Source organism: Coptis chinensis, chromosome 7 (assembly GCF_015680905.1).
Source record: "Coptis chinensis isolate HL-2020 chromosome 7, ASM1568090v1, whole genome shotgun sequence".
Lineage (NCBI taxonomy): Eukaryota > Viridiplantae > Streptophyta > Magnoliopsida > Ranunculales > Ranunculaceae > Coptis > Coptis chinensis.
The window spans coordinates 81157593-81174736 of record NC_141462.1 but is presented as its reverse complement, the minus strand read 5'-3'; the positions used below and the strand labels follow the sequence as shown (position 1 = coordinate 81174736).

Here is a 17144-nt window from a genome sequence, read left to right as displayed (position 1 = left end):
AGAGTTTCTTTCGAAAATAGAAACTGATAAATGGACAAACTCTGGAATTGGTCTTTGGAGTGAATACGATTTGCTCCTTTAAAGTCCTGCGTCTTGTTAAAACGAGGCCAACAGCCTCAGATATCAAAGATTTTCCAGCAAGACACATTCCATTTACAAAGTGGAGATTAAGTCCACAGTTGGAATGCCACATATAAATGTATAATTTGAAACCATTATATGAAATAACTAAATTGATATATATTAGTACATCAATTATATATATACAAAATTCCTAGCCAACAAAAATCAACTGAATTGCACTTTGGACCATGCAAGTCAGCTGTAATATAAGTTTTTTGTCTACATAAAAATGATACCTTTCTTAATATGCCATGGTGCTCGAGAAGCAAACTCCTCATCAGGCCGATAACATTATCACACCTATGTGGGAACAGTTGATACTTGATAGTCCTCCCCACAGACCACTTTCTTATCCACTAAGGACTGAAAACAAGTCCTCTGACATACTGAATGCCAATAATTTACCTTGTGAGGATGATGCTCAGCCGGTTAACCTCATCAGAGCATGACGTCCATGATAATTTAAGCTTTTGAAATGCCGGGGAAGGTTCCTCCTCATGGTGCTGATAACATCACCTCACTCCTCAAATCCCTCCCACCAACCACGTGGTTCGTTACTGGAATATAAGCCCTGTGAAATACCTATACCAAAGTAGTTGGTTGTGAGGAGGATGCTCAAGCTCGTCAAAATAAACTTCGCGCCAGCTTTTGCCCACTTCAAGTTCTCAACATCCTACCAGAAATCTCCACAGGAACACAGTCCATTTCCAAAATGATGAAATCTGTTCCCTGACAATTATCTTTCTCCCAACAACCTTCGAAATAAACTTAATGGCAGAATGACAATCCATCTCTCGACATGCTCTCCAATGGTGATATATTGAATTCATTACACAATCGAAGTTAAGCTCCGAAGGTGCTTGAGAAGCTCGCTCCTCCATCCCACACCTGTGTTGGAACAGTTGACACTCTTCCATACAGACTCCCTTCTTATCCCACCAAGGAATGAAGGCAAGTCCTCATATACTGAATGCCAATTACTTACCATGTGAGGATGATGCTGAACCAGTTAACTTCGTCAAATATATGATCTCAATGAAAGTTAAGCTATTCAAATTCTGGAGAAGTACACTCCTCACGGTGCTGATAACATCACCTCACTCCTGGACTCCCTCAGACCAACAGCGTGGCTACCGAAATATAAGTCCTGTGAATTACCAATGCCAATTTGTCGGTTATGAGGATGCCCAAGCTAGTCAAAATAAACTCTGCTTCGATTGTTGCCCACTTCAAGCTCTCAACATCCTACCATAAATCTCCACAGGAACACAGTCCATCTCCAAAATGATGGAATCTACTGTTGTCCCTGACAATTATCTTTCTCCCAACAACCTTAGAAATAAGCTTAATGGCAGAATGACAATCCACACACTCTCAAAATTTTCTTCACAATAATAGGCTTCCCAGCTGGCATACTTATCAATGCAAATGCAATAGCTATTCTCTCACTGTGATGATGGAGAGCTCTCTCTTTCTAAGCCTCCTCCATGTCAAATGGAATGGATTCTGTTTGCGGAACATAACCAGCTTTCCTAATCTGATCTAAGAGATTCTCCAGCTTCTCATAGATTTCTCTTATTTGAGGATGAGAATAGTCCTCAGCTCCAAAAACATGGGTCTTGTTACCAACATCAACCCAACTATAACCAGGCAGTTTCGTGATTTTGCCATCCCTCATCATATTTCTCATACTTCTTACACCTTCCCATTGCCCTGCTGAGGCATAGATGTTTGAAAGAAAGACATGTGTCCCACTATTCTCAGGTTCTAGCGCCATCAGTTTCTCTGCCCAGCAAGCTCACCTCTCTCTTTATCACCACTAGCATTCTAGGCACGCTCGATGAGCATGAAACCTATTCTGGCACGCGCCATGTGCCTATTGTTTTTCACACTTATTTTATGCTACCTATCCGAAACCGAAATCAATCGGGTTAATAAAAAATTCCGATTCCAAAATTCAAATTTGAATCGATCATTAAAAAATTTAATTCCCTACCCAATTTGTTGCTCTACATGTAAGGAGGTCCCACTAACCATAGTTAGCAATTCGGCGAATTATTCGTTTAATTTGGAAAACGCTTAAAAATGTCGTATTTTTCAATGATACGGAATAATTCATTAATTCGGCAAGAAATCATTAATTCGCGAATTATTCGTAAATTATTCGCGAATCATTCGTATTGTCACTATAAGTTTGCTGAGTATGTTGTCAAATATATATATATATATATATATTGTGAATAAATAACTGCGGAAACAACGTTACCTACAACAAACTGATCAATCCAACACAAGGATCGATCATTCTGAATAGACAAGACTTCAACACCCTCCAAGCAATATCTCAACACTTCTCAATATCAAATAACAATTATATAAAGTAAAACAATTAATGTAAAAGAATAACAAACTACAAAACGAGATATATCATGGTTAGGGAATTTGCCTCGTCCCACTTTGTGAGTTCCAAACTTTACTAGATGTCGAGATGCAGATTACAAGTCTCTCAATTCACTCACAAAGAATGAACACTCAACTCACAAAGAATTGCTCTCTTATAATCTCTCTCTTTCTTGGTTTTGGAAAAGTTAGGTTTCTCTGAGAAAAACCTATATTTATACTATTTCAGAAAAACTTCCGAAACAGTAAATTTTGTGCTGAAAATGGTGGAGCGCTGGTCGCAACCTCGGCCAAGCAAAAATGAGCGCGGGTCGCGGCCTCGGCCAAGCAAAATGAAGCAGTCGTGCTTTAAAGCGCTGGAGGTTACCAAAAGCATGAGCGGTGGCGCCTTGCTAAGGCAAAAGTGAGCGGGTTGGTTACGCGTGAGAGAGAAAAAAATACATTTTTCTCTACATTCTCCACCTCGGTAAGGTTTTAACACATAAAATCGAGCCGAACACATCCGAAGGGAACACATCCAAAGAGGAACACATCCGATCAAGGAAGCTTCGGGGCCTTCGGGCCAGAAGGGCCATGCCCACAAAGGGCTCATTCAAGCATGTAGGATTTGGAGCAAGTCCAATAGTGTTAGAACTTAACTCGGTGACAACCTTTGTCAACATATCGGCCAGGATTGTCATGGGTGTCCACTTTCTCAAGTCTTTACATTACCATCCTCAACGACATCCCGTATAAAGTGATAACGGACATCAATATGCTTGGTCCGAGCATGATGAACATGGTTCTTCACCAAATGAATAGCACTCTGACTACCACAATACAAAGCAACACTGTTCTGCTCAATACCCATATCATCTAGAAGACCTCAAAGCCATAGTGCCTTTTTCACTGCCACTGCCACTGCCATATACTCTGCATCAGTAGTAGATAGAGCAATTGTAGCCTATAGCATAGACCTCCAACTAACCGGTACACCATGCATCATAAACACATAACTAGTAGTCGATCGTCGTCTATCTAGATCACCTGCATAATCTGAATCCACATACCTACTGACACAACAAGTGCCTCCACCATAAACTAATCCCACATCCAAAGTACCCTTCAAGTACCTTAGTACCAATTTCACTGCCTCCCAATGCTGCTTCCCAAGATTTGCCATATACCTGCTTACAACACTAACTGCCTGTGAAATGTCTGGGCGTGTGCACACCATAGCATACATCAAACTGCCCATGGCACTTGCATAAGGAACATTATCCATATGATTTTGTTCCTCCACCGAACTAGGAGAGAACTTAGCTGAAAGCCTAAAATGCCCAACTAAAGGTGTGGAAACCGACTTTGCATTCTCCATACCAAATCGCGAAATTACTTTCTGAAGGTATTTCTTCTGAGATACAACTATCCTTGGCTTCTTCCTATCTCTGTCAATCTTCATGCCCAGTATCTTCTTGGCTCCACCTAAGTCTTTCATCTCAAACTCAGAGCTAAGTTGAAATTTCAACTTGTCTATCTCTACCATGCTTTTGGAAGCAATAAGCATGTCATCCACATAAAGCAGGAGATAGATAAAGTCATTACCACGAAGCCTTCTAAAGTAGACACAGCAATCATACTTACTTCGGGTGTACTCATATTGCATCATGAACGTGTCAAAGCGCTTGTACCATTGCATGGGTGATTGCTTTAACCCGTACAATGACCGATTCAATTTGCATACATGATCTTCTTTCTCAGCAACGACAAACCTTCAGGTTGTCTCATATAGATCTCTTCCTCCAAGTCCCCATGCAAGAAAGCAGTTTTCACATCAAGTTGTTTTAACTCCAAGTTGAAGTGAGTAACTAAACTCAATAACACATGAATGGAAGTATGTTTGACCACCGGGGAAAATACCTCATTGTAGTTGACTCCTTCCTTTTGTGAGAAACACTTTGCTACTACTCTTGCCTTGTACCCAGTACTATCGGACTCAGGAAGGACCTCTTTCTTTCTGAACACCCATTTACTGCCGATAGTCCTTTTGCCCTTTGGCAATAAAACTAGGTCCCATGTGTGATTTTTATCAAGAGACTCCATCTCTTCTTGCATAGCAACCAACCAATCTCTGTAATGAGCATCTCTGACAGCTTCCTTGAAACTATCTGGCTCATCATCTTCGATATTCAGTGCATATGCCACTAAACCCACCTGACCATAGTGTTTCACCGACTTCTCGTGCCCATACTTGTGCATTTCTTTAACTTGTCTCTTTGGCCTAAGGTCAGCCAATATAAGTTGCGGATGTTCTTGCTCTTCTTCCTGTTGCTGTGTGGTTCCATAATTTAGTACCTCATCATGAACCAACCAGTCATCTGCTGCATCAGACAACTCAAGCTCAGTGGCTTGAACTTCTATAGACTTCGCCCATTCTACGCCCGACTCTTTTCCGGAAACTTATCAAAGATAACACGGAAGTCTCATCAAATGTAACATCTCTGCTGACCAGGAACTTGTGGTCTTCTAGACACCACAATCTATATCCCTTTACCCCATTTGCAAAGCCTAAGAATATGGCTTTCTTAGCTCTAGGATCTAGCTTGCTCTCCTTCATATGGTAGTAAGTAGTCGATCCAAACACTTGCAAAATACTATAATCAGCTGGGTTACCTGACCACACCTTATAAGGTGTCTTGCAATCTATAGCTGGAATTGGTGACCTATTATACAGGTAACACGCCATGGACACTGCATCTGCCTAATACTCTTTGCCTAGACTGGCATTAGACAACAAACATCTCGCTCTTTCAAGCAAGGTTCTATTCATCCTCACTGCCATTCCATTCTGCTGAGGCGTGCCCCTGACTGTCTAGTGTCTAGCAATTCCCTGTTGCGCACAAAACTCTTGGAAAGGCCCATAGGTATACTCAGTACCATTGTCAGACTGTAGTATCTTTACCTTCCTATCTGTGCGATTCTCAACCATTACCTTCTACTTCTTAAATGTCTCAAACACTTCATCTTTCGTTTTCATCATATACACCCACACATAGCAGGTATGATCATCTATGAATGAGACATAATAACGGTTACCTCCTTTAGAAGCCACTCTTGGAGGTCCCCAAACATATGTATGCACATAGTCAAGGATGCTTGTTGTTGTGTGCTTGCTTGACTTGAACTTGACTCTACATTGCTTCCCATAGACGCAATGCTCACAGAACCCCATACTTGGCTTTTTCAAGTTGTCACACCCCGAATTTCGACAGAATTCAGAAAAAACATTATGTGTTCCCGACTCTTCGATCTCCGAGGTGTGACGCACTCTCCACTTCCAAAAACCCATAAACAGTTTCAATATGCGGATAATTCAAAACCAATAAAAATTTTAACTTAAACAAAAGTCCTCTTCATTGCAAAAATTCACAAAACTGATTAAGTTATAAATCTCCTTTCAATCCTCTTTAGTTATAAATACAACTGAAAATATAAAACAACATTTGTCTCAACTAAAAATCTATTACACCTTAAGGGAAAACAAAACATATCCTGAATGCGACGCTAATACAACCACAAGCAGCAACCAACCTTCTTCAACATGAAACCTGTCAAGACTTATCAACTATGTTCATTTAATGAACACACCCAATAAGCAAACATGCAAATTGGGTCAGCATTATAAAAATGTTGGTGTGAGTAGCTCTAAAATACAACATATAATTATACATATATATACACAATCCATAAGGCCGTTAGTTCCTCCACCGATGCGCCTTAACTTCTAACAACTAATATGATATTCTTAACTACAATAAGTAAGGCAGGTAGTTCCTCCACTGAGGCGCCTTAACTTCCCACTAACCACACAACAAACCATACGCATAATAAAAGGCATTTAGTTCCTCCACGAGGCACCTTAGGTTCTAACTAAACTAATAACCAGCCAAGCATATTCTATACTTACCGCATTTCATGCTCAATTACAGAGTGGGTCGTCTCTGCACAAATAATTAGTTTGACCCACCTTTCTGCAAAACCATATACAATCATCTATCTAAAGATATATCATTAACCAACATATTACCATAATTATATTAATTAAGGCTTTCTTTGCGTGTCCCTAAAATCACGTCGTATCTATGTCTTACCTAGTTTCCCTGGCTACCACAATCGCTTCCCAACGCCGAACATGTACATCCACATGCCTCCCCTTACATAATGAACCACTCCGTGCGTAACTACCCTAAGTGGGATGCCACACACTAGGTAACCCTCACACGAAAGTCATTATGTAAGTACTGCCACTATTCGGCATAAAATATCGCGCGTCTCGTTCTAATTTTGCAAATGGAATAATCAAGCCACTATTCGGCTACACCAGAAAGGCCATTCAGATTCACTGAAACGCCAGAAGGGCCAATCACATTACTTACGCCCGAAGGGCCATTCAGATTCACTGAAACGCCAGAAGGGCCAATCATATCACATACTCCCACACAGGGCAAATCACATGAGTTGTGGTAGTCAGGTTCTAGGATTTTCGTTACGTAATTTATTCAGGTGTCATACATTCATGACTCATAATAATTCCACTATATCACGTGCAGGTCAAATACCTTATTGCACTAAGCCACAATATTTAGAAATATCTCAATTATATCTCGTAACCACTTTCATTCTTTCACGTGCCAATGTATTATTGCACTACGCCACACTCCCGTGGGAAATATCCACAAATACTCTACTAGCATCTCATAGATAAAATAATGAAGGGTTTATACATTTATTTTTCCACAACTATTGCATTTAATATATATATCCCAACATATTATATAATATCACAATTGCTTCAAAACGTATTGTATAATATTTTTATAGCGTTTTAGAAAATATTATATCTCCTAAAGTTTCTATCTCGTCATGTGTCAAAATATACACAATATCCACGTCAAATCTCACCTAGATAATGACAACCAAATTTATACAAGCTTCCACAGCATTTTAGCATTTGATTTGTCCATATAATTTACAACATAAAACGTAGCATAATTAAAAGTCCACACTCCACAATCAAATCCCCAAAAATCTAAAGTCCATGAATCTAAGTCCGTATATAATTTAATACTTATAAAAACATATATATCAAATTCTTATTATCAGAATTCTCCTCTAGTTACGTGCCAATATTTATATGCTTTACACACTACTTACGTCAAATCTTAATTAGATAATGACAAACAAGGTTATACAATGTTCGACAATATTTTATTATTACAATTGTCCATAAAATCAAATATGTGAAAAACTGGAAAAAGTCAACGGTCAAAGTCAAAGTCAACACATCATTGTCAAAGTCAAACTGTCATTTCCATGTTCAACGGGTTCAGGGTCATAGCCATGGTTCATGGCTAAGGGCAAAGGTGCATGGCTCATGGGCTCATGACCAAGGTAATGGTTAAGGTCATGGTCCGGAACCCAACTAGCCAAGCCCAAACCCAAACCTTAGAACCTAAAAGTCTAAATGTTGAAAGACCCATTTGGATCTCTATTAAGTCCTATGGGCTGGCCCCAAACAATCAAGCTAAACTGGCCCAACAACTTAAAACAAAACCGGGCCCAATCAAAACAAAACAAACCGGCCCATTAAACTAAACCAAATTGGTCCAAAACTTAATTGAACTGGTCCGGCCCAACAACTTAAAACAAAATCGGGCCCAACCAAAACAATTGAAACTGGTGTGGTCCGGCCCAAAGAAACCAACCCAGGCCCAAGCCCAATTCGTCATCTCCCTCACCAGCTCCAGCATCCTCCTCCACCACCAGCCACCAAATCGGCCACCGTCAAGCCTCCACACAAACCCACCGAAAATGATCAGGGGAAAAATTCCAACCACTTTAACAAAAGCGACAACTTCCATTATTGAATTCCCAATCTTAACCAAAACTAGATCTGGGAAATATTATCGCCGCCATTAACGACTTCTCTAAGCTCCAGCAGCACCATTAACATCCCCCACACACACACTACACTACCTCATCACCCACAATCCCTTCCAACCCAAACAACAACAATTCACCTAATCAAATCTAAAGGGGCGATTTTCTCTGGCCACCATTAACGATTTTTACAGAGCATCAGCATAACTAGAACAGCCCCACTCCTCTCCAACAATACAAACCCACAACAACAAAAACGAGTTCAAACAACCAAAAACACAAACCCACAACAACAAAAACGGGTTCAACCAACCAAGAACAGGACGATTCCATTATTTTGGCTCGCGACGCCATTAACGACTTCTTTCGAGTCTGCCGACAGCTTAAGTTCAGAGTTTCAAAACCACAAACAAAAAGAGTTTAAACTTTAAATGAAACACAATCCGAAATCTTGCTGTGGGGCTTGCGCCGCCATTAACACCTTCTCAAAGCTTCGACAGTTCCAATATAATTTCCGATATTCAACAAATTTTAATAATACTACAGGCACGACGTCGAATAAAACAAGATAATAAGCAGTATCAATAGGCAGAAATCTTAGACAGTATACACCGATACACGAAAAACTATAAATTCGGTGAAATAGCAAAAATAGCTACTCACTTGTATTAAAACTCAACTTGACGAAACCCTCATCGTCCGAATTGTCGCGCTCCAACGCTCGAGCAAACAAACCGCCTCCATTTTTATTATTTTATTCTCTCTAAAACCCTATTCTCTAGAACAATGTGATTATATACTTGGGTTTGAAACCCAAGCCCAACACAGACTCGGGCCCAAAACTAGGCCTACATATCCCAAATCCAATCCAACATATTTTATATAAATGATTAAATTAATTAATTAATAAATAAATACATATTTTAAATACGGGAGTTACACAAGTCCTTTCATGAACCCTCGCTTGCACAACTTAGACAAACCCTTTTCACTCATATGCCCTAGTCGCATATGCCACATCTTAGTGCATTCAGAATCATCACTATATGCAACCACTGCTATATCGCCTATCACCGTACTACCCATCAAAGTATACCAGGTTCCATGTCTTTGACCCTTCATAACAGTTAAAGAGCCACTGACAATCTTTAGGACTCCACCTTCGCCCACAAACTTGTGGCCTTTGGAATCCAAGGTACCAAGAGAAATAAGATTTTTCTTTAGCTCAAGAACATGCCTCACATCAGTTAAAGTCCTCACTATACCATCATGCATCTTGACCTGTATAGTTCCAATTTATATCGTCTTACAAGCAACGTCATTACCCATCAAAACGGAACCACCATTAATGCTCTCATAAGAAGTAAACCACTTTCTATTCAGGCACATATGGTAGGAACATCCGGAATCAAGAATCCACCTTTCGGCCATATAGTCTTGTGTGGACACACAGAGACTCAACTCGTCCCCTTCAAAGCCTGAAGCATAACTTGCCTTAATTTTTACCTTACCTTTCTTCTTACCATCTCTCTTGTTCTCTTTCTTCGGGTGAGGACAATTACTTGCGTAATGTCCCTTTTCATCGTAATTGTAGCACTTTTCATTTGTCAAAGTCTTCTTTGACTTGGACCTAAACTTCTCATTGCTTGTAGAAGCCTTTTCATACGACCTTCCTCTTGCCACTAGCCTCTGACCTGCATCAATGTTATTCTCTATACGTGTCTTCTTCATCAACTTATAAGAAAGAAGTGCACTCTGAACTTCGTCAAGATCGACGTCCTCTCTGTTCATAAATGTAGTCATTAGATGCTCATAATTTTCTGGCAAGGAGAATATTAAACATACCGCTTGATCATCATCATCCATCTTCATACCAACATTCAAATAATCCGCTAGACGTCGACGGAACTCACTAACGTGCTCTTGCATCATTGAACCATCAACCATCATGTACCGATAAAGACGCTTCTTAAGGTACATCTTGTTCGTCATGCTCTTGGTCGTATACATAGACTCTAGTTTGAGCCAAATACCGGCAGCGGTATTTTCTCCCATCACACTATACATAACCTCATTAGCAAGACATAATCGGATTGATGAACAAGCCAGAAGATCAAACTCTTACCAATCATCATTACTCATACTCGCCGCCTTAGATTTAATCCCCTTTAAAGCCTTGTGCAAACCTTGTTGGATGAGGATGTCCTTTACTTGGACTTGCCAAATCCCAAAGTTATTCTTCCTATTAAACTTCTCTACTTCAAACCTTGCGTTTGACATCTTGGGAGTCATCTTTCAGGTTACACACAATAACCCAAAAAATAATTTCACTTCAAAATTTAATCGAACACCTTGTCTACACAAATTTCGAGCACTAAACTCAAAATCCTAGGTCATATATTTATGCTCTGATACCAATTGTTGTGAATAAATAACTATGGAAACAACGTTACCTACAACAAATGGATCAATCCAACACAAGGATCGATCCTTCTTAATAGATAAGACTTCAACACCCTCCAAGCAATATCCCAACACTTCTCAATATCAAATAACAAGCATATAAAGTAAAACAATTAATGTAAAAGAAGAACAAACCACAAAACGAGATATATTGTAGTTCGGCAATTTGCCTACGTCTACACTATGAGTTCCAAGTTTTACTAGATGTCTGGAGTAACAGATTACAAGTCTCTCAATTCACTCACAAAAAATGAACACTCAACTCACAAAGAATTGCTCTCTTATAATCTCTCTCTTTCTTGGTTTTGGAAAAGTTAGGATTTTTCAGAAAAAACCTATATTTATACTATTTCAGAAAAACTTCCAAAACAGTAAATTTCATGCTGAAAACGGTGGATGCTGGTCGCTACCGATAAGCAAAATCGAAGGCTGGTCGCGACCTCGCCAAGTAAAAAAAATGGTGGTCGCTTAAAGCCACTGGAGGTTACCAAAAGCATGGTAGCAGTAGCTACTTGCCAAGGCAAAAAGTGGCTGGTTAACTCTACACGTGAGAGATTTTTCTCTATATATATATATATATATATATAATAATAATAATTCTCTAAAAAGTAGCTACTTAAGTTAACTTAAAATAAGTACATACGTAAAACTTCACCTACAAAATGAATTCAAACCTAATTTTTTTTGTGGTTATAAAGCACTCACCATAATGATTATCTTCTCAAAATTTCAGCTCATTTGGAAACCTCTAACATAGATAAAAATTGTTGTCATCTTTAAAAATAAATCTAACGGTCCAAAAATGTTGAATTTTTGTAATTGTTTTTTTACCAATTGAGTATATCATATCCACAAAAAATAGGTTTAAATTCATTTTGTAGGTGAAGTTTTACTTACGTACTTATTTTAAAGTTAACTTAAGTAGCTACTTTTGATATATATATATATATATATATATATATATATCGTTATCAATATCGTTAAATTTTGTAAAATTATTAGTATCAATAAAATTTCTACTCAAAAAAAAATTAAATCTGAATTTTTTTTTTGGAATTTTTGATGAAATTGTTGAAATTTTGGATGGGATGGCATAGATTGTGGCATGGGTTGTAATAATAGTGTGAAAATTTATCCAGAATTTTTGATGAAATTGTTAAAATTTCAGATGGCATGGATTGTGGCACGGGCTGTAATAATAGTGTTTGGCGAGGGCAAAATTAGAAAAATGAAAAAACAACGTATGAATTCTATTGTAAGGGCGCGTTCTTTAAAGGAGAGAGATACATTCTGCAAGCACCAAGATAAGAGCACCATCCAAAAGCATTTTGCTCATATGGCATTTTATTTATAAACTCTTCAGCTTCATCTAATCTTCCAGCTCGACCAAGCAAATCTAAGTGCTACAACATAAGAGTAATGTTCTAGTCTAAGTGCTACAACATAAACCTTTCCCATAGAATTGAAGTACTCTAAACCTTCCTCTACTAATCCATTGTGACTATCCTACAACCTCTCAGAATATTGACAAATGTGATTTCGTTAGGTTTCACTCCCTTACAAGTCATCTGTTCAAAAATCCTTACAGCTTCTCTGCCTAGACCATATTGTGCAAACACGCCCACCAAAGAATTCCAAGCAATCCCAGTAAGATCCTTAGCCTTGTCAAATATTTGGACAAAAGAATCTATCAGGCCACACTTTCCATACATGTCGACCAAGACAGAAGAAACAAAAGGATCCTTCTCAAGATGACTTTTTATCACTTGGGTATGAAGTTGAGCCCCTTGTTCAAGTGCAGCTTGGTTAGCACATGGCTTGATCAAAGTAGAGAAAGTAAACTCATTAGGTTCGATTCCTTGCCTCTTCAACTCAAGATATCAATTTGATCTTTCTCAACATATCCATCAATTAAAGAAGTACAAGACACCACATTCCTACATTCAGAGTTAGTCTCAAGCACACGTGACGTACTCTCTAAATCTTCAATTTTTTAGTACATATCAATGAGAGCATTGCCAATGTGGAGGTACATTTTAGTCATGACCTTACAATCTCGGAGAATAGGGTTTGTATAAGATGTTTGACTGAACTCAGGTCGGTGCTCTGAGTTGCCTACATATCCAGTTCTCTGATGAACTGGAATCAAGTCAGACGTAGTTCATTTTGAATGATTGAGTTGGAGATGGAGAGAATGTAAGCCTCCCTTCAGAATGGAGAGACGCCTCATTTTATAAGCGTAGATCCCCCTTTTCTGTTGTCTTGATGATTGTTTTTACTCCTTCCATTACAAAGTAATGATCTGTCATTAATGATATTATTGACCAGCTTGTAGCGGTTACATTTCCTAGGTCATTTGGACGACCTGACCTTAGGTCGTAAGCACGATCTGCTTGTAGTCTCGACACGTGGTTTACCACGAGTGGTTGAGAGTGGAGTACTGACATAGCCCCCTTTCTTTATATCATTATTTGTAGAATAGTGGTGTAAAGAAAGATAATAAAGGAGACTACGTGTCTTACTTGGTTGAAAATAGAGATTGTTGTGAATTGAATTTTCTGTGTTTGTAGGTTGGATGTTGTTTGTTGCTTAGAGCTTTGTTGGGAGTTGATATGGTAGTAGTGTGAGATTGTAGCTCGTAGTGCTTAGATTGTATGTCGTAGCTCATAGTGCGTAGATCATAGATTGGTTTTGACTGATAATTAGCCTTTGAGTGGTAATTACAGTTGAATTAAACTTAACCCTAGCGTTGGTGTTAAGTTGATTATACGCCTTTTGGAGGCATTTTTGTTGATAGTTAGCCTTTTGGGGGGCATCCCTATGGTTGATAGTTAGCCATTTGGGGCGTCACTATGGTTTATAGCTAGCCTTTTGGGGGCATCACTATAGTTGATAGCTAGCCTTTTGGGGGCATCATTATAGTTGATAGCTAGCCTTTTGGGGGCATCACTATGGTTGATAGCTAGCCTTTTGGGGGCGTCATTATACTTGATAACTAGCCTTTTGGGGGCGCTATTGTTGTCGTAGATGCCATTTGAGTTGGCTGATATTAAGCCTTTTGGGGGCGTTACTATGATCATAAATACCGATTTGGTTGGATTCAAGCGCTGATAGTAAGCCTTTTGGGGGCATTACTATGATTGATCGTGTCCTTTAGTCTGGACTGACTTGAGGGCTTATCGCTAGCCCCCGGTTTAAAGATAGTAGAAGCAGCCTTTTGCTTGGGATGGTGTTAATGTTGTTTAGCCCGAAATGAGGAGTGAAATAACTTGTCCTATCTTGAGGATGACCGATAAGGAGATGGCTATGGCTTTTCGGTTTGGAATTGTTGATTCCTTGATTTGACAAAGTATTGCTTCCCCTTTATTTGTTATTTCAATTGATAATGGATATGCTGACAACTTTTTGTGTGTGGTATAACTCCATGGCGAGTGAGCTTTTTTAGATTGATTGACATCATCGACGCGAGCTTTACGGTGTGTCGGATCTAGGGCTATTTGTATTAGGAAACAAATGAATATTGATGTTCGTTCAAGCTCCAGTGAACTGATGACAACTTGTGTACAAGTTGAACTGACAGTGATTGTGTTCGAGTTGAACTGATAGTTGGAATATTGGTTGCTTCTTCTAGGTTGTAGACCTGCTCTGACCTGACTTGAGGATGACTTGATCCGAGGGGAACGACTTAAGGTTTAAGGAAGAGTTCTTTATGTTTGCTGTTATTAATTGACGACTGATGGAAGGATGAGTTTTGATATTAAGATGAGCTAGTGACTTGAGGATGATTCTTTAGGTTTGGGATGACTTTGTGTGAGGATGAATGGATCTGAGGATGAGTTTATTTGGTGATTCGATGAATGGTGACTTGAGGACAACCTTGGTAATATATTGAATGGATGAGTTAAAAGGAAAGAAGATATTAATAGGATAAACATAAGACTTTGAGGATAACCTATCTTGAGGATGACCTAAGAACAACCATGAAGGAGGAGGATAAAAAAGTATTGGTGGATTCTAATCTCTTTGATCTCTCTTATAAAGGATGAGTTGAGCATTAGGATGAGCTACCTTGAGGATGACCTCTTCTAACATACTTAAGGATGAGTACTCATCCTTTTTAGAAGATAAAAGGTTTTGATCGATCGATGATATCTACATCATCCATACACCATCTGAGGATAAGCTAACCGGAGGATGAGGATGACCTGTCTTGAGGATGAGCTGTTCTGAGGATGAGCTGATCTGAGGATGAGCTGATCTTTAGCTACTTGGAGTAAGTTTGAATGTGTTTTAGTATTTTGGCCATAACTTTGGCTACAGTTATCAGAATCACGCATGTGAGCCCAATTCGGAAAGATCTCGGTGGCGCGCACGCTGTCACCACAGAAAACTCCGTAGTGGCCATTTTTAGGTCAAAATTCACTGTTTTCCCCTCCAAATTCACTTTTTTCTATTTTTGTCCGACCTGAGCTGATGATGTGTTGATCTGATGGATGACCTGGCTTAGGATAACCTGGAGAAGGACGACCTAGCTGAGGATGACCTGACTTGATGATGCACTGATCGATGAATGACCTGGTGGAGGACGATCTGGTTTTGGATGACCTGGTGGAGAACGACCTGGCTTTGGATGATCTAACTTGATGATGCGATGATCTGATGGATGACTTAGTGGAGGACGAGCTTGCTGAGGATGACATGACTGATGACGACCTGGCTGATGGAAGGCTGATGGACGACCTGGCAGAGGTCTTTGCATGAGATCTGGCTGAGGTTTTGATATTGCTCTGTGATGAGTTGTGCTAGTGTGCACTTCTCCTCATTGATATTAGCATGCTCTGAAATTTCTGTTTGAGAGTGGTTGAACCAACACCTTAGTTGACTTGGTAAGAAGCGACTTGCAAGCTGGATTCCTAGATCTGTATTGTCACCAATTCGCCGTAAAAGAAGCGTGTGACATGGTGGTAGTTGCATCCCTCGGGTTGGTACTGGATCGACTGCAAGTGATCTATAAATATGAAGTATATCTTGCAACATAAAAGTGTGCACAGATTATCCGAATTGATCCAAAGATTAAAGATTAGTATAAATGAAAGATAGTTAAATGTAGATTTATCTCTTAGAACGTTGACTATTCGCTTGCTGCCATTGATAGTTGAAAAGTTGGGTTGATGAGCCAATCGTTGTCATCCTCATACCAGCTCCAGAGAAGCGACAAAGTTCCGTTACCAATGTGAATCATGTGTCCCTCTTGTGTAGGAGGTATACTAAGAACTTCCACCGGTCTTTCGAACCAATTCTCAGTAGCAAAATCATAAGCAAGCACATCACCTTTGAAAAAAGTAAACATGATATCATCAACAATGGCATCTCTACTGTACAAAAGATTGGGACAACAAAGAGAAGACATTGTGGAGAGTGGAGGCTTCAGTCCACGAATTACTGTTCACATTGAAATAGTATAAGGCATGAACCCCACAAGAAAAAATCTTATTTTCGTTGGCCACAATCTCAAATTAATCACTAGATGGATCAAAAGGAGGCTCGGCAAGAGGGAGGCATGTGCTTGATACTGGGTCAAAAACTTCACCCCAGGGTTGTTGGAGGCCAAAGTCAAATAAACATACAAAAACATAGATTTTGCCATGTATAGCAACAAGCATAGGACCATACCTCTTGGCAAGCAACTGAGTGTCCTCTTTACGCCAAGGGGGATTCTCAAGCAAAGAATCTTGATCATTATTAATTAAAGCATAATCAAATGAGAAGATATCTCTAGAACCATCATAATCAGCAGATCCTGCAGCTCCGCCATACGTACCACCCATCATATAAATCTTGGACCCTAGTGCTGCAGAACCGAAACCTCTGGGGATTCCAGGGCTAGGAATACTGTAGGGGACACATGAGCCATAATTTTAGTGTTTGTACTCTTATTAGGATCAATCTTGTAGCAGCGGATTGCAATGCGTCATAGGAAAAAAAATTCACAAACACCTTCTTTTCCTTTTCGGAAGACAATAAAGGGCTCTTCTTCAATTCAGTAATGCATTTCTCATCCCTCGATCATCTTTCTCTTCTTCTCAACCAACTCGTAGGGGCTAGCGTCACACCGTTTGCTATCTTCTTTCTTCTCCATTAATTAAATTAATCCGATTTAAATTAGGGTTACCTAGGGTCCAAGAATAAGAAAAAAGTAAATAAAAAAGTTGTTAGAGGCATCTCTAGGTGGTGGTAGT

At 39.3% G+C, this 17144-nt stretch overlaps 1 pseudogene; it reads right to left on the bottom strand.

Annotated features, from left to right (window-relative positions):
* Positions 1-207: 207 nt before the first annotated feature.
* On the bottom strand, positions 208-12940 carry LOC147489267 (putative pentatricopeptide repeat-containing protein At2g01510 pseudogene; annotated as a pseudogene).
* Between the last annotated feature and the right edge of the window lie 4204 nt (positions 12941-17144).